Source organism: Oryctolagus cuniculus, chromosome 4, assembly GCF_964237555.1.
Source record: "Oryctolagus cuniculus chromosome 4, mOryCun1.1, whole genome shotgun sequence".
NCBI classification, from domain to species: domain Eukaryota; kingdom Metazoa; phylum Chordata; class Mammalia; order Lagomorpha; family Leporidae; genus Oryctolagus; species Oryctolagus cuniculus.
The window spans coordinates 60,456,067-60,475,679 of NC_091435.1; the positions used below are offsets into that span (position 1 = coordinate 60,456,067).

Here is a 19,613-nt window from a genome sequence, read left to right on the forward strand (position 1 = left end):
CAGTGTCTATTCTCCCTCCCCTGTTTCCCCTGTGGTGTCTGACAACTTGCCCAGAGCAAGTGTTTTAAATCACCTAGCTTTCGGTATTCCTTAAATGAGCTTCACAATGCTCTTTATTTCATGAAATTGTAGATGACATTTGGATTTTTTTTTTTTAAGATTTATTAACTTGAAGGTCAGAATTACACAGAGAGAGGGAGAGAGAGGGTGAGAGAGAAAGAGAGAGAATCTTTCATCCACTGGTTCACTACCCAGATGGCCGCAACGGCCAAAGTTAGGCCAATCTGAAGTCAGGAACCAGGAGTTTCTTCCGGGTCTCTCACCTGGATGGCAGGAGCACAAGCACTTGGGCCATCTTCTCCTGCTTTTCCCAGGTCATTAGCATGCAGTTGGATCAGAAGCGGAGCAATCAGGACTTGAGCAGGGGCTCCTAAGGAATGCCCTCATTGCAGGTGGCAGCTTAACCTGTGGTGCCACAACACTGGCTCCCAAGTTTGGGTGTTAATGAAGGTTTACGGTAGAGGTCTCAGAATCTATCAGATTCTCAAAAACATCATGAACTTCAGTATCAATATAACATCTCAATAGGCTTTATAACTCTCTTACTTGATTTTCCAAATCTTTATCAGGATTTACCTTGCTTACATGTGGCATTCTGAAAACCTAGTCACCATGTACACTTAATTCTCCCGATTAAAAAATGCCTACAAATGATAAAAAAAAAGGAGGTTTCCAGACAATTCATTTCAAGATTCAATACAATCTGTAATACTGACTCTTATAGAGTAATGAGAAAGTCACATTAGGTTGAGCTAATATATATTTTGCCCACATATATGCACAAAGAAATTGCAAAAGAAAAAAAAAAATAAGTCCTTCCTTTGAAATCCTGAAGCATCTGAACTAAATATTTGAATATCTACAAAGGCCTGGAGTTGCTATGTGCACTTAAGATCGCACTATTTGTATTCTTTGTAAATTCCTTATGGCTGAGTCAATATTATTAGACAATCTTAGAATTAGAAGATTAAGGTTTGTGACCTTAACATTTTTCAAGATTAAAAGGCAAGACAATATTCCCCATTATGTTTCTCCATCCTGGAAACAATAAAGTATAAAAAGAAAAGCACGCATATGAAGAAGATTCTTTCTCTCTTAATTTTTATCCTTGTATTTCTGAACTAGCCATTTGAAAAGAAAAAAAATTTCTGAAATTGCACTTTCCAACATATTGTGATATTCCTGTTTCCTGGAACTTAAGGAAATTATTTGACTCCTCTATTTTAAAAACATAACACATCATGCATGTATTATATATACAAATAAAATTATTTAATTTCTGCTAATTTTAGTAATAGGAAATTTTTTTTGACAGGCAGAGTTAGACAGTGAGAGAGAGAAAGAGAAAAGTCTTCATTCCATTGGTTCACCCCCCAAAATGGCTGCTATGGCCGGCACGTGCGCCTATCTGAAGCCAGGAACCAGGTGCCTCCTCCTGGTCTCCCATGCGGGTGCAGGGCCCAAGCACTTGGGCCATCCTCCACTGCCTTCCCAGGCCATGGCAGAGAGCTGGAGTGGAAGAGGAGCAACCGGGACAGAATCTGGTGCCCCAACCGGGACTAGAACCCGGGGTGCTGGCGCCGCAGGCGGAGGATTAGCCAAGTGAGACGCGGCGCTGGCCAATAGGAAAATTTGATACTGAGCAAAGTAAGAGGAGTAAAAATTATAGTCCTGATTTCTGGCAAGTGTTTCAGAATTGGCAATTTTAAAAGGTAATTCAATTGGGCAAGCATTTAGCATACTGTAGTGCCTGGTTCAAGTCCAGGCTCCTCCACTGCCCATCCAGTTTTCTCTATTATGCATCCTGTAAGGCAGCAGATGATGGCTCAAGTGGATGGATTACTGTCACCAACTCGGGAAGCCCAGATTAAGTTCCAGTCTCCTGACTTCAGCCTTCCCTAACCCTTACTTATTGTGGGTATTTGGAGGAGTGAACCAGTGGATGGGGAAATCTCTCTCTGTACGTCTCTTTACTTTTCAAATAAAATCAAAATTTAAAAAAATATTTTTAAAAAAGGCAATTCATAAAACATTGCATTTTGGTATCTCTTTATAAGTTTTTGTCTGTTATATAGAAACATGGAAGCTGATGTGTTGACCCTCATGAAAAGCAACAGTAGATTAATACAGCCAGTGCTCTAGTTACATTAGTCCACCAACAAAGAATATTGAAACTAGAAATTGTTCTTGTGAAGGCATACATACCAGAAAAAGAGGTGGTGCTATAGTGCACTGGAGTTGGTCTTCAGACTAGAATTGGCATCCTAATCCCTTGAGAGAGGAAGAAATGAATATTTAATTTTATGACTTAGTTACTTACATTATGCAGCCTTTACACTGAGCACAAAGGAAGAAAACACTCTCAATGAATTTATGTTGATGCGATCTCTTCTAATTTGTGGTTAGGATCTATAATCTATTCCATAAGATGCAAAAGTTCAGATCACAAATGTTAAACCAAACACTTTAATTGCTTAAAACTGTAAGTCTTTCTGCAAAAATCCTATTTTTCTTTTTAAAACTTAATATCAGCTTTCAATCCTACTTTCTGTCATCCTTTGTTGGTTGCCACATCAGTAGACTGAGAATAAAGTATCTGCCCGAAGCAAATACACTAGAGGTCACTGTCAAACAGAGATCCCCAAGAAACCAAATAGAAAAGGAATAAAAATGAGAAGCATGTTTTATTAAATGTCTTCTACACCTGCTTCCTTTATCTTTTAGACTTGTTTACCAAAGCCTGTTGGGTATCTTGAAATTTTTTAAAGCCGCAAGGCATATGATGTGGTATTTATTTTGTAGCTGCATTAAACATTTCTCTCATTACATTAAATTCTGCAAGTTAATGGTCTAGTATTAGAAAATAATAATGATCTATGTGCAGGGCATTTCCATGAAAACTTTTCAATTGATGAATGGTTATAGTTGCTAAGCAGATTGGTTATTTATTAAGTAAGCACTGTAAATAAAAATATTTAAATGGCTGGTATATCTGTGATCCTACCAGTAATCTTCTTGAGATAGAGTGTGATGAGAAATGATATTTAAAAATAATTTTAGGAATTGTTAGTGGAAGCCAGTTATTGTACAATATTCATCTTGTTTTCAAAATTATATTAAGATAGGATGCAATCTATTTAAATGCATTTTAATTAAAATCAATTAATTTCACCTCCAGTTTATTTTATATTTTAGAATGAGGTATTATTTATTTCTTGCTGATCAATATTTAATTGGCAACTTATTAAAATTAAAATATTTTGAAAACTACACTTGCAAGTCCCAGGGAATATAATAATAATATAATAAAAGTGAAAACAAATCAATGATACATAAACAAAACAAATATACTACAGAATGGATGCAATTTAAACTCAAATAAACATTGCTGATACATATTTCCATGCATACTATATTTTAAATAATATTTAATTTTAGAATGTTTTATAGGAAAATTTTGAACACTACACTATACTGTTTCCCCTAGCAACAACACTTATAAGCAAATAGGACTACATTATAATCAACTTAAATTCAGCCTCTATTCAGATTTTCTTAGTTTTACCTTAAATCCTTTTTTCTAGGATTTTTGCCTATCATAGTACATTTAGTCATCATGTTTCCTTAAGCCTTTTTTTTTTTAAGATTTATTTATTTGAAAGCCAGAGTTAGAAATAGTGAGAGAGATCAAGAGAAAGATAGAGGGATATCGGGAGATCTTCCCTCTGTTGGTTCACTCCCCCAGATGACCACAACAACCGTAATGGGGCCAGACTGAAACTAAGAACCAGGAACTCCATCCAGGTCTCCCATGTGTGTGCAAGGACCAATTACTTGGGCCATTTTCTGCTGCTTTTCCAGGCCCTTCAGAAGGGAGCTGGATCAGAAGAGGAGCAGCCTGGATCAGAACCGGCACCCATATGTGTTGTTGACATCACACCCGACAGCTTATCCTGCGCTGGTCCACATGTCTCCTAAAGCTTCATTGATCGATTATTTCATTTACTTGTGTCATCCTTATAGTTTTGAAGGGTACATGTCAGATATTTAGTAAAATATCACTTTATTCAAACTTCTCTAATGTTTTTCTCATGATAATTTGGAGATTAGAATTCTGAGGTTTGAGGGAGAATGCCACAATGGCAAAATGCCATTCCCTTCACATCATATTAAATGTGCATACTGTCAACATTTCTTCTTAATATGGATGTTAACGTTGATCACCTAGTTGAGTTGGTGCTTGTCTGATTTCTACAGTATAAAGGTACATTTTTCTCCGGTTTTATTCTGTGCTCTTTGGAAGAAGGTCACTATGTGAAGCCCATGCTAAGGTCATACTGAATGAAGCCAATCTCCTATTTCCAAAGCTTTTTTTCCTAAGGAGTCTTTATACCCTCCTCCTTGAGGGTAGAGTATCTACTTCAATTACTTGGAAATTTTCTGCCTGGTTGATTTACCTATTTTCCCCCATTTTAAATGTACTTAATTATTTATTTTTATCAATATGGGTTCATGGATATTTACTTAGTACCTTCAGTAATAATTTGTTTAGTTTGTTGCTCAAATAATTCCACACATTATTTTTGAACTATATATTTAGAAGTTCCTAACAGTAGCAGAGCATAGTAAATGTTGAATAGATACTAATTTAAAGTGTACCTAAATGTAAAAATAGGATTATGACCTATTTTGACATTAAGAAATAGGAAATGTACTTCATTACGATATAGTTGATCTTTAATCACAGATCTTTACTCACACCCTTAGAGAGAACAAAATAAGAAGAGGCATAGAGGGATAGGCACTGTGGTGTAGCAGGTACTGCAGTGCCAGCATCCCATATGGACACCAGTTTGAGTCTCAGCTGCTCCACTTCCCAGCCAGTTCTCTGCTGTGGCCTGGGAAAGTGGTGCAGCATGGCCCAAGTCCTTGGGCCCCTGTACCCATGTGGGAGACCTGGAAAAAGCTCCTGGCTCCTGGCTTCAGATTGGCACAGTTCGGGGAGAGTGAACCATCAGAAGGAAGATTCTCTCTCTCTCTCTCTCTCTCTCTCTCTCTCTCTCTCTCTCTCATTGGCACAGTTTGGGGAGTGAACCATCAGAATGAAGATCTCTCTCTCCCTCTCCCTCTCCCTCTCCCTCTCCCTCTCCCTCTCCCTCTCCCTCTCCCTCTCCCTCTCCCTCTCCCTCTTTCTCTCTGTAACTCTGCCTTTCAAATAAATGAATAAATCTTAAAAAAAAATGAAGAGGCATAGAATAACTTAGATATTCAGTTCATGAATGAGTGTGTTGATCAACTGATCTTGGCTGAGTTTGGCTACTTTGGGCAGGCTCACTAGTTTGTGGGTGGGTACAGTGGATGTTGGGTGGTAGGAGAGTGGTCTAGGGCATCAGGTGGTACTTGATATGCTTCAGGTGGCATAACAGGGAGCATCTCATTCTGGTCCACAGTTGTCTCTCAACATGAAGGAGGACAGCTTGAGCATGTTTTAGTGATGTTCAAAAGCAACACTGAGCAGAAATATGTGTTTTTCTTCATACTTTTGCTTGCATCACATTTCATGACATTCCAGTGGCCAAAACAAGGCACAGATGAACCCAAATTCCTGAAGTGGGGAAGCACAGTGTGCCTCCTTTGTGAGAGGAACCAGAGTCACATGGCAAATGTAGTCACCAGGAAGGGGTCAACGGTAACCATAAAACAATCCAAATACCATGCATAACTACCCAAGGGAAAACGTCTAAGTTTTCAAGAGTGAGTGTTTATTGTTTTTGAAATACGTTTTCACTCTATTTTTGTTATAAATTATGTCAGCAAGTGTAAGTGCAGCATTATCATTAATTATGTCATATTTCAGGAGTTGTTCTTTCTGAAATGACAACCAAATCATTTAAAAGTATACCATAGTAGTTTACTTTTCAATTCTGCACACATCTTGGATTATAGTGAAATCTTATTGAATGAATGCTTTTTAATTGGGGTATGTTTCCAATATAAATGAGTATTTCATGCAGACAAACTTGAAGCATAATTATGAAGAGGCCTGTAAAATGAAAGAATCAACTAAGCCTATAAATCCCCCCATGTACATTTATGCTAGAATTAGACACATGAATAATCTATTCAGCAAAGGACAAACTCCTAGAAAGAGGTCTCTCTGGGAATGCTTTTTCAAATAGAAGTATTGATAATTGCAGAATACACAACTTGCAAATTTGTTGTTTTAAAGTTTGTTTAAATTAAGCCTTTAAGAATTCATGCATATCAAATCCCACTTTTTTCCTGTAGAAAAATTCAAATAAAACAAACTGAAATAAATCCTCTTTTTCTGAAAACATTGAAAAATAATGTGAGATGTAATTAAGCATAGGTGTTAATGTTTACACCTCAAATTCTAAATATAATCTATAAGAAGTTTTTATAACATTTCTCTTAAAGCTGCTAATATTTGAGGTAGCACTCTGTAATAAGACAGATATGTTTTATGTCTCAGGAGACCTGGGTAGAAATCCTGATTCTCCCTTTTGTGAAATCAGTTTAGACGATTTTTTCTTCTTCTTTTTTAACATCTAGGAGCCTCAACTTCCTTTTTTGTAAAAAAGAATAAACATGTTCATCTCAAATGATTGCTAATGAGAATTAAAATCATATATTTAAAATGTCAAATTTTGCACAGTGCTTTATACATAATGAGTTCTGTACTATTATGTTGATATCACTGCCTTACAAGTTGCACATTATTTCAGTTATTAACTTAATCTTTTACTTTTCCAATATTTTACCTTGTGCATGCCAGAAAGACAAATATAATGAAACAGAATTGGTCCTGTGGAATAACAGCAAAAAAAAATTACTGGAGACAAGTTTTTTTGTATAGCAGATAAGATGATGCTTAAGAGACCTACATTCCATAATGGAGTCCTTAGGTCCAAGACCTGGTTCTGTATCAGATTTTAGCTTCCTGCTAATGTGCACCTTTGGAGACAGCAAGTACTGGTTCCTGCCCCCAGCACAGGAGACCCAGAATTAAGTTTATGGATCCTGGCTTAGGCCTGACCCTGCTGTTGCAAGCATTTTGGGAGTCAACCAGCAGATGGAAAAATCATTCTCTTTCTACTTTTCAATCAGCTAAAACAGAACAAAGAATGACAGGCACAAACTGGTATTTTATTGCTAGAATTTATATGCACTCTTGTTCTAATCATTTTGTCAAAATTTTGACAGGGCATACATTAATCTGCTTGATATAAACTTTTTTCCAACTAATATAATTTTTTTTTTTTGACAGGCAGAGTGGACAGTGAGAGAGAGAGACAGAGAGAAAGGTCTTCCTTTGCCGTTGGTTCACCCTCCAATGGCCGCCGCAGCCAGCGCGCTGCGCCCGGCACACCGCGCTGATCCGATGGCAGGAGCCAGGAGCCAGGTGCTTTTCCTGGTCTCCCATGGGGTGCAGGGCCCAAGCACCTGGGCCATCCTCCACTGCACTCCCTGGCCACAGCAGAGAGCTGGCCTGGAAGAGGGGCAACCGGGACAGAATCCGGCGCCCCGACCGGGACTAGAACCCGGTGTGCCGGCGCCGCTAGGCGGAGGATTAGCCTAGTGAGCCGCGGCGCCGGCCCCAACTAATATAATTATTAAAGAGATATTCAAGTGTATTAACCTAGAGAACTTCATTTAGAGCATCTCAAGAAGTGGCCACATAGTAAATTTGACAGAATTACAAACGTTAAACTTTAAGTATCACTTTTTCCTCCTTCCAGAGGCAATAAAAACACTTATTTATAGCTGTAATAAAAAGGCGACAATAAGATAAGTTTCTGAGATCTCTTTTTAGTTAATTCTTCTATTACCAGATGCTTGTCACAAGGTATCCTAGATCATGCCAGGATCTTAATGCCAAATTTGGTAAAACAGAAACAGGCTCAATTAATCAATGAATGTTTAGTGCCCAGTTTGCCAATCAAAAAACATTCTTATCATTCCAACAAACTATTTTTTAAAATATCATTTACCTCCTTTTTTTCTTTTTTTTAAAGATTTATTTATTTATTTGAAAGGTAGAGTTATGGAGTGGTAGAGGTAGAGAGAGAGAAAAAGAGAGAGGTCTTCCATCCATTGGTTCACTCCCCAGACAGCCATAAAGGCTGGAGATGTGCCAATCCAAAGCCCGGAGCCAGGAGCTTCTTCCACGTCTCCCATGTGGGTATAGAGGCCCAAGGACTTTGCCATCCTCCACCGCTTTCCCAGGCCAGAGAGCTGGCTGGGAAGTGGAGCAGCCAGGACTCAAACTGGTACCCATATGGGATGCCAGCACTGGAGGTGGAGACTTTACCCACTATGCCACAGCGCTGGCCCTCGACACAGGATTTTTCAAGCCAAAATCCTGAATATCATATTGCATAGAATCCATGAATAAGATGTATGCCCCATCCATCAAATTTCTGCTTTACTTTTTTAGATAGGGCTAAGAGAATGCTCCGGTTTCTAAATAGATCTTGATGTTGCTTACATCATCTTAAGATACATGTGCACACTCACAGACAAGCTGACACTGAAAACTGGGTTATAGACTTTGTGTTCATATTTTGTGATGGACATATGAGGAGCTAGTCAGAATCAATCAACAATTAAAACTTTTAACCTTCTCCCAAAACAGGCTCCTGGGTCGGTTGCCAAGAAAAAGACTTGAGTGACTACAAACAATAGAGATGTTTCTTTGCATTCCCACTTCCCTCCCCCAAAACATCACTTACTTCATTGTCCCATCAATGGGGATTTATGAGGAGATTTTAATTATAAGACTGACTGGTTTTAAAATATAAGACTAATGTATTCTTGATATTGAGAATTTCTTTTGATTTATATTAACTTTAAAATCTTGTCTTTTCTCTCCATCAAGTGACCTTCTCTTTTAAATTCGTTGGTATTTATGGAATTGATGTGTTGCATTAACACAAAGCCTTTTATCCAGGAACTTCAAAGCACTTTTTATCTGTCACCATGCTACACTTATTTAGTATCACTATAAATTGTTTTTATGATTGATTATTAGAGTGAGAAAGCATTAACAAAACCAAAATATAAGGACAACTTTAAGATACATCAGATTCCATCCAACAAATTGCCTTAGTTTTAAATAACCCATGGTATGTTAGAATGAAATGCACTTCTACTTAAAAGTTAGCCTTGTTAACATTTGTTCTCTTAAATTACATTTTAATTTAAAATAGCTTGTCCTTATTTTGAAAATATATTACTGAAAATAGTTCATCTGCAATCTTGAGTTCCTTAACTAAAAATTTCATATATTAATATACTAAATGTATTCTATATTGGCCTTTTTTTTTCCTCTTGGGCAATTACATAGACATGTTTTTACTGGTAAGTATGGATAAATTAAATCTGTCAGGACATTAAAGTAGCAGTAGATAAATTGTGTCCATTGAACTAAATGATAGCTAATTCTCTAGAAATGATGCAGTTTATTTCTTAACTCATATAAGTTTATATTAAAATTTTGAGGGTGTTAATGAATGCATTGTTTAATGAGCTTATTTAGTTGAGCACACTATGAAATTCCTTTCCATTCTCCCAGTGACAATATACATGTGTTGAAACTGTAATTCAGTTTTCTACATGTGAATGGAATCATAAACTTAAATAATATTTTCAAATCCTTATGTGTATGACTTAAAAACAAATCTCTGGAAAAAAATTATAGTATGAAAATGTAAGCACATAATGTAGTAAAATATAGATTTATGTATTACAGACTTTGTCATTGCTACAAGTCAGTGTCATAACTTTGGACAATTCCCTTAACATTTTTCAACTGTAAAATGTGAGCATACACATTGATGATTGCTAAGGTCATTTCAGGCTTCTATATAATTTAATGAATTGTGATTCTTTGTAAAATATGGGCTGCACTATATATTTTTTAAAGATTTTATTTATTTATTTATTTGAGAGGTAGAGTTACAATCAGTAAGAGGTAGAGACAGAGAGGTCTTCCATCTGCTGGTTCACTCCCTAGATGGCTGCAACGGCCAGAGCTGTGCTGATCCGAATCCAGGAGCCGGGAGCTTCCTCTGGGTTTCCCATGTGGGTGCAGGGGCTCAAGGACTTTGGGCCATCTTCTACTGCTTTCCCAGGCCATAGCAGAGAGCTGGATGGGAAGAGGAACAGCCGGGACTAGAACCAGCACCTATATGGGATGCTGGCACCTCAGGCGGAGGATTAACCCACTGTGCCACAACACCAGTCCCTCTACATATTTTTAAACCATGCCTAAGGTTGTTTATTAATTATAATTATAATTCATTTCTCTTTTATAGGCAGTAGTGATAAAATAACCAGTGACAAGTCACACAAGGAGCAGCATAGCATCTAGAGCTAGTCCCAGTAAACAAAATGCTTCTCTTTTTGCTTCCGGTTTTCAGTCCAACTAAATTAAATGGAGGACACAAAAACTCATTTGTGAGAGCACCCTGACTATTACTATTTTCCTACCATGGCTATATTATAGGACCATAAGTAATTGATATCATGGCATTTGAGGATATATTTGTAATAATTGTTTCAGTACCAAGTAACAAGGATCTATCTCAAACTAGGTTGCATAAAAATAAAATTTCAACATAATGTGATTGGGTTGGCTTGGGCCTAGAATCCAGAGTTTATGTGATACCAAGATGTATCTGTTACCATCAGTGCCTTGCTTTTCCTTCTTTCCATAATGTTTTAGAATGTTGAGGATTACAATCCATCTACCAGGCAACTTTGTTGTAGACACTTTGTCTTTCTTAATAGTTTTTTTTTTTTTTTTTTTTTTTTTTTGGACAGGCAGAGTGGATAGTGAGGGAGAGAGAGACAGAGAGAAAGGTCTTCCTTTTTGCCATTGGTTCACCACCCAGTGGCCGCCGTGGCCGGCGCGCTAAGGCCGGCGCACCACGCTGATCCGATGGCAGGAGCTAGGTGCTTATCCTGGTCTCCCATGGGGTGCAGGGCCCAAGCATTTGGGCCATCCTCCACTGCACTCCCTGGCCACAGCAGAGAGCTGGCCTGGAAGAGGGGCAACCGGGACAGAATCCGGCACCCCGACCGGGACTAGAACCTGGTGTGCCGGCGCCGCAAGGCGGAGGATTAGCCTAGTGAGCCACAGCACTGGCCTCTTAATAGTTCTAATAAAAGTTCTTCAGCCGGGTCCCCTTGGCCTTGTGTAGGTCAGTCACACAGTCATCTGAACCAGACATTTCATTCAGTGCGATGGACTCTCCCTGTTGGCCAAACTGACCCTGAACTCATCTTTGGAGCTTATCAGGCTTGGAATTAGCAAAGGGCATTCCTTCCTAAACTCTACCGGCTAAATAGTGGGAAGGAGTAATGCCACAGTGCATCAGAGGACTGCTCCCCAAAGGGTCAATGATGCTGTGTTTGCACAAGCCATAGGTATCCATTCATACTAAGAGTCAAAGAGCAAGAAAAAGAGACAGTAAGGAAAGTGTTCCTTTTTTCAACAGCTGTATTTTAAGTGCTACTATGTTTCCCATACATTGAGAATATAGGAATGTACAAGAGAGACAAAACTTCCAATTCCAAGGGTGGGCATTTGGTGTAGTGGTTAAATTGCCACTTGGGAAACCTGCATTTGTATCTGAGTGTGTAATTCAAGTCCGGTCTCCTGTGCTTTTGTTTACACTCTGCTAATATACACCCTGGAAGGCAGCAGGTGGAGTAAACCAGCAGATGGAAGACCTTTCTCTCTGACTCTCCTTCTCTCTGTAATTCTACCTCTCAAATAAATAAAATATTTCAAAAATTGCACAGGAAAACATGAATAATCTTTGTAACTCGATAACTTTTATTAGTAACTGTTAAGGAGGATGTCCTCCATAAATATATAAAAAAAAAGTTTAATTGTGGAATAGATAGCAAACCATTGACAATAAATTTTAATTATGAGAATATTTCATTAGATATATGAGCTTTTATAGTTTCTTTTTTTAATTTATTTGACAGTTAGAGTTATAGATAGTGAGAGAGAGAGACATAGAGAAAGGTCTTCTTTCTGTTGGTTCACCCCAAATGGCCGCTATGGTCAGAACTACACTGATCTGAAGCCAGGAGCCAGGTGCTTCCTCCAGGTCTCCCATGCGGGTGCAGGGGCCCAAGACTTGGGCCATCCTCCAATGCCTTCCTGGGCCACAGCAGAGAGCTGGACTGGAACAGGAGCAGCTGGGACTAGAACCGCACCCATATGGGATGCTGGCGTCTCAGGCGGAGGATTAACCAAGTGAGCCACAGTGCGGGCTCAAATTCAAAATTCAAATATTTTAAGTATTTGAATGTTGTCTCTTTTTTTTTAACTTTTATTTAGCAAATATAAATTTCCAAAGTACAGTTAATGGATTACAATGGCCCCCCCCACCCATAACTTCCCTCCTGCCCACAACCCTCCCAAATCCCGCTCCCCTCTCCCCTTCCATTCACATCAAGATTCATTTTCAATTCTCTTTATATACAGAAGATCAGTTTAGCATACATTAAGTAAAGATTTCAACAGTTTGCACCCACACAGAACATAAAGTGTAGAATACTGTTTGAGTACTAGTTATAGCATTAATTCACATTGAACAACACATTAAGGACAGAGATCCTACATGAGGAGTAAGTGCACAGTGACTCCTGTTGTTGACTTAACAAATTGACACTCTTGTTTATGGCATCAGTAATCACCCTAGGCTCTTGTCATGAGCTGCCAAGGCTATGGAAGACCCTGAGTTCACCGGCTCTGATCATATTTAGACAAGGCCATGGTCAAAGTGGAAGTTCTCTCCTCCCTTCGGAGAAAAGTACCTCCTTCTTTGATGGCCCGTTCTTTCTACTGGGATCTCACTCACAGAGATCTTTCATTTAGGCTTTTTTTTTTTTTTTTTTTTTTTTTGCCAGAGTGTCTTGGCTTTTATTGGGCTCTTCAGCCATATCCGAATGCCTTAAGGCTGATTCTGAGGCCAGAGTGCTGTTTAGGACATCTGCCATTCTATGAGTCTGCTAGTCTGCTGTGTATCTCGCTTCCCATGTTGGATCATTCTCTCCCTTTTTTATTCTATCAGTTAGCTTTTGCAGACACTATTCTTGTTTGTGTGATCCCTTTGACTCTTAGACCTATCAGTATGATCAATTGTGAACTGAAATTGATCACGTGGACTAGTGAGATGGCATTGGTACATGCCACCTTGATGGGATTGAATTAGAATCCCCTGGCACGTTTCTAACTCTACCGTTTGGGGCAAGTCAGCTTGAGCATGTCCCAAATTGTACATCTCCTCCCTCTCTTATTCCCACTCTTATATTTAACAGAAATCACTTTTCAGTTAACTTTAAACACCTAAGAATAATTGCATGTTAATTACAGAGTTCAACCAATGGTATTAAGTAGAACAAAAAAAAAATACTAAAAGGGATAAAGTATTAAGTTGTGCATCAACAGTCAGGGTAAGGGCCAATCAAGTCAGTCTTTCTCATAGTGTCCATTATTTCAACAGGTTTCCTTTTTGGTGCTCGGCTAGTTGTCACTTGTTTTTATGATGTATCTTACTACACATTTACAGAGAGAGAGAGAAACACATGCACACACACACACACACACACAGAGAGAGAGAGAGAGAGAGAGAGAGAGAGAGGGAGAAAGCAGTCTTCCATCCTCTGGTTCACTCCACAGATGGCTGCAATGGCTAGTGCCGAATCAGATGGAAGCCAGGGACCAAGAGTTTCTTTCTGGTTCTCTACATGGGTGCAGGAGTCCAATTCTGCTGCTTTCCCAGGCACATTAGCAAGGAGCTGGATTGGAAGTGGAGCATCTAGGACCCAGACTAGCACTCATATGGGATCCTGGTACAGCTTTCCCACACATTGTTGACCACAACTGGTTTTGATTAATGTCCAAAATGTCAAACATTTTCCCCTATGATAAACCATTTTATGTTTCTAAGGATACTGTATAGAAACATATATGTAAATAATATTATTTGGTTCAGTTCCCAAATCAGTGTTTTAAATACTTTCCAACCTGTTGCCCTTGTAATTATGATGGTAGTTACTTTTCCTGTTTAGCTTCAGAAGTTTAAAATACCAAGTGGGATGAACTATTCAGTTCTAAAAAACTGTATTTATAAATTATGTTCACAAAATATTTAGAAATGGTTTCTTAATAATTAGTCTTTGACTTTTGTTAATATCAAAATCATTCTAGCAAACACTTCTAATGGGAGAAATCTTTTAATGAAGTCAGCCAGAAAGCATTTTCAAGGATGATTGAAGTGCTGTCCTTTCGTCTCATTTGTAAACCTTTTTTATAAATACATTAAAATGACACAATTTAGTGATGTACTTTTCCATGACAGCCTTTGTGAAGATAAACAATATCAAGTGGTAAGGCCTCAAAGACAATTTCTACCAATTTTATGAGTCAAAGTTTCAGTTAAACTTGGCAAATTTTTTCTAACTCTTTTTTCCTTACTTCCATCTTAAGTGAATTAAAACTCAATTTCTCTGTTAGATTGAATCATTTGACTTACTGCCTTACATTCAAAAGAATATTAAAACAAATTTGAAGAGTAAGTAAACTTTTTACTATTAAGATTAGTTAGATTCACCATATTGTTTCTTTCCTATAGGGAAAGATATACCTAAAGGAAAAGGTATATACTTCATTCATTTAACACTATATAACGTCAAGTTAATAATTATAAAGAATTCTCTTAACCCATGCAGATAAAAGTTATCAGGATAAAACTCTCAAGAAGGAAAGAGAAAAACAAGCTCATAACTAGAGAAAGTGCTTGGGGGTAGTTTAGAGGTGGAAACACAAAGAATCCACCTGAGTGAAAAGAGAAGCAAGGCAGTCAAAACAAAGCGAAGGAGAAGAGAAAGCTCCTCCTTGGGTATGGCACTTTAGAGGAGAAAAATAAATTAAACTTGGTTAAACAGTTCTAAAGTTGAAGGGCAAAATATTTATTGATCATCTCCTGACCCTTTGAGAGTAGCACTGAAGCTCTCTTCAGGTTTTATTTTGTTTAAATTTTGAGGTTTTAATGGAGTGTGAGAAGAGAGGATAGGATGGGTTTGAAGAAAATATCAAGCCACCACATCTCCTTGAAGAAATGGAGAGTATCTCTCTTGGGTTCCTGCTCTTAAGACTAAGTTCAGGAGTGGGCAGAGGAGAAACTGTCCATGAAAAGGAAAAGTGCCTATCAGTCTTTCCAGGGTGAGAGTTCTTGGAGTTACTGACCTCTTTTTTTTTTTTAACTTTTATTTAATGAATATAAATTTCCAAAGTACAGCTTATGGATTACAATGGCCTCCCCCCAATAACGTCCCTCCCAGCCGCAACCCTCCCTTTTCCTGCTCCCTCTCCCCTTCCATTCACATCAAGATTCATTTTCAATTCTCTTTATATACAGAAGATCAGTTTAGCATACATTAAGTAAAGATTTCAACAGTTTGCACCCACATAGAAACACAAAGTGTAGAATACTGTTTGAGTACTAGTTATAGCATTAATTCACATTGAACAACACATTAAGGACAGAGATCCTACATGAGGAGTAAGTGCACAGTGACTCCTGTTGCTGACTTAACAAATTGACACAGTTGTTTATGGCATCAGTAATCACCCTAGGCTCTTGTCATGAGTTGCCAAGGCTATGGAAGCCTTTTGAGTACACTGACTCTGATCATATTTAGACAAGGTCGTAGTCAGAGTAGAAGTTCTCTCCTTCCTTCTGAGAAAGGTACCTCCTTCTTTGATGGCCCGTTCTTTCTACTGGGATCTCACTCACGGAGATCTTTCATTTAGGTTTTTTTTTTTTTTTTTTTTTTTTTTTTTTTTTTGCCAGAGTGTCTTAGCTTTCCATGCCTGAAATACTCTCATGGGCTTTTCAGCAAGATCCGCATGCCTTAAGGGCTGATTCTGAGGCCAGAGTGCTGTTTAGGACATCTGCCATTCTATGAGTCTGCTGTGTATCCCGCTTCCCATGTTGGATTGTTCTCTCCCTTTTTGATTCTATCAGTTAGTATTTCACACACTAGTCTTGTTTATGTGATCCCTTTGGCTCTTAGTCCTATCATTATGATCAATTGTGAACTGAAATTGATCACTTGGACTAGTGAGATGGCATTGGTACATGCCACCTTGATGGGATTGAATTGGAATCCCATGGTATGTTTCTAGCTCCTCTTATCTCCAACATGCTCTTAGGGGAAAGCAGTGGGGCTCCCTCTTGCCCCTAGTGAAGATCTATTTATGTTAATAGTCTTCTTTTAGCAGCAAGCCAGGCAGGAAATGTAAGTCAATTCACACTTCTACATAAATTGCCTCCATCAGGTAAGCAAACAAATTGCTTTTCTTTGTATACTGCCTGGGATCTTCTGCCCCCAAGGTATTTCTTTTCAGACAATAGAGGACATGTGTGAATTTCTTTGGTAATCCTTTCCCTTTTGGGCCTTGGTGAATGGTTTAGGGGAACAGAGTTAAGGCCTGGGAACTAGAGAGAAAGGTGAAGTTTAAATAGGGAGAATGTGTTGAAAATAGACTCCCTCTGGTTTTGATTTTTACTTAGGATATTTCTAGGAGTTAGACAATTATTTCAAGTATATTTTGAGTTGCTAATGTCTGAGCTAACATAAAATAATGACTGAATTTATGACTGTGCATTAATCATAATCACTTGGTTATGAACAGAAGCCCAAATATCATTTGAACATTTGCCAAAGGGTCATGATACCTTGTGACTAAACAAGAATATAATAAAATAAGTGAGTTCTCAATATTTTACTTACCTTGAGAGTTTACAATTTTTTTTTAACTCTAAACCAGTTAATTCAGTTGATTCAGTTTTTCATGTCTGCCTGTTTTCTTTAATTATGGGATAGTTTCTGCCATGGCCAACATTCCTGGTTCACCATCTATGGCATTGCATTAAATCAAGTTGCTACTCCCATTTTTACAAAAGGGGAGATTGACTATATGAGAACATTGCCACCTTATTCATTATGTATAGCTCATTAGTTCCCTTGACAACTTTCTTTTGCTTTTAATCAACTGAAAGAAAAAGGCTTCACAGATTTTTAGTGGGAAACATATGGAGCTCTAGCTAATCAGCAATGTGGGAACTTATATTTAAAGGTGCAGCTGACCTTGACTATGCATCCTTCCCAAATTGCCTCTTATAAATCCTGTGATCAATAAATGAAATAGTATTCTATCCCCTTCACAGCTCACCTTCAAATGTCTGTTATCCCCGCAGATGGTCTAGGATTCAGTAAAATGTTTTTGCCCATGTAAAGACTCCAATCTATGAGTTTTATAAAAGAGGGATTTAGCATTTCGTCTCAATAGTGAGATATGGCTGGAAAATTATAAATTGACAAGAAATCCAACTTTATTAAATATCTAGTTAGATGCTATATCTTTCCAAGGAGTCAAAATGAGTGGCACTGTATTGTAAGAGTAGTATTGACTTGAACATGGGCTATCTATGTTCTTTTCAGATGACACTTAGAACCTATTTTTAAATCTTAAAAAAAAAAAACACGAGTATTTAATACACACAACTGTATTTTCTTTTTTTTCCCTGTGTATATTTGTGAGTTTAGTGGAAAGTGTTTACAATTGGATATAGATTGATGCTGCATTTGAGACTGGGTGAGATTTTAAATTACTAAATAGGATTTACATGTGACCATAATCAATCTATCTTGGGTCTTTTTAGCCATTTAGTTTCTGCCTCAGATTTGAGGTATCAGAACATCCAAAGGGACCCCCTACCTCTTAGAGAATTAAGTAGAATTAACTTTGTTAATTTGAAGACGTATTAAAAGTATCATAGGATATTGGTCAAGCAAATTTTAATGTTTATTCTACTTTGAGTGAATAATGAATATCTTTCCATTTTGTTTCTTAAACTAAGTTACAGAAATATAAAATGTGAGGGGAGTTCAGAAAGTTCATGAAAAAATGGAAATAAAGGGTAACTATTTTGGTACAAAACCTTTTGGAGTACTGTATTTTTCTCATAATATACATTTTCCTTGAACTTTTAGAAGACCCCTCATATTTGAAAGTGTCGCTCCCCCTCTTCGTGGAGGAGCAACACAGGACCCTGCGCTGTTCTTTTGTCTGCTCGGCCCTCCCCGGGTTTGCTGCTGGTTCTTCCCGGGTTGGCTACTATCCCTTCCACCTCCGTGGAAGGGCAGTTCCCCCTGGCCGCATTCCCCACTTCCGCAGGGGAGCGGCACACCGCCGGCCGGCTCTTTCGGGGGCTGCACGGGTTCCCTTAGATGTTCCCCATAGATGTTCCTGGTGCATGCTGTCTCTCTCCTCCTTTATAGTCCTCCTCCGCCAATCCTAACTCGGCTGCCCACACGCCGAGTACGCTGCTCTCCAATCAGGAGCAAGTCCTACAGTTTATTGGTTGAACTGGAGGCAGCTGGGTAGAAGCTGTTTTCTCCTCTCCCAGCGCCACATTGTAGGAGAGCAGATGCATAGAATAAGTCTTAATTCCAGTAACAGTCTAGTCCGAGCTGCTCCCCACAGAGGAGAGCAGATGCATAGAATAAGTCTTAATTCCAGTAACTTAGTCTAGTCCGGATTGCTCCCCACAGAAAGAAAAAGATTTTTAAAGGAGTTATTTTATAAAAATAAATAATTTCAAGTTTTCACATTGGAAGAGATGTTTAATTTATCAAAATATACAATTATGTAAGGTAGCAGTTGCACTGTTTAATAAAAATAGTTCTTTTGATGACTTAAAGATTTTATCCTTACTCCTATTTTGAGTGCATACTTTTTTTTTTTCAAGATTTATTTATTTATTTATTTATTTGAAAGGCAGAGTTACAGAGAGGCAGAGGCAGAGAGAGAGAGAGAGAGAGAGAAAGGTCTTCCATCCGCTGGTTCACTCCCCAAATGGCCTCCACGGCCAGAGCTGGGCAATTTCCAAAGCAGGAGACAAGAGTTTCTTCTGCGTCTCCCACGAGAGCTCGGGGGCCCATGCACTTGGGCCATATTCTTCTGCTTTCCAAGGCCATAGCAGAGAGCATGATTGGAAGTGGAGCAGCTGGGACATGAACTGGCACCCATATGGGATGCCAACACTGCCAGTGATGGCTTTATTTTCTATGCCACAGCACTGGCCCCTTGAGTACATTCTCAAAGATAACAACTTTACCATTCGTATGTTATATGTATTATTTGGAAAATGAAATAGAAACATCCATTTAATCACTTATTTTTCACATGGAACATGTATGCATTACAAGGACCATAATTCTGTTAATTCTGGTCCTCCAGAGTGTTTTTTCCAAAGTTTATTTCTATCTCCCTAATTTCTTCCAGATCTTGACTTGCCCCTTCACTTCACTTTCACTGTGTTGAAAACCATATGATGCAATATGTGGTGTGTCTGAGTGGAATATGGTATACAATGAGCTTTGTAAGAGCTGAGAAGACATTGATAACTAATCAATTAGACTATAACTTATCTGAAATA

At 38.3% G+C, this 19,613-nt stretch overlaps 1 protein-coding gene across 2 annotated transcripts in view; it reads left to right on the forward strand.

Moving 5' to 3' along the window:
- Positions 1–19,613, forward strand: part of ALCAM (activated leukocyte cell adhesion molecule) — a 209,886-nt gene that overhangs the window by 62,995 nt on the left and 127,278 nt on the right. The gene's annotated exons all lie outside the window — the stretch shown is intronic.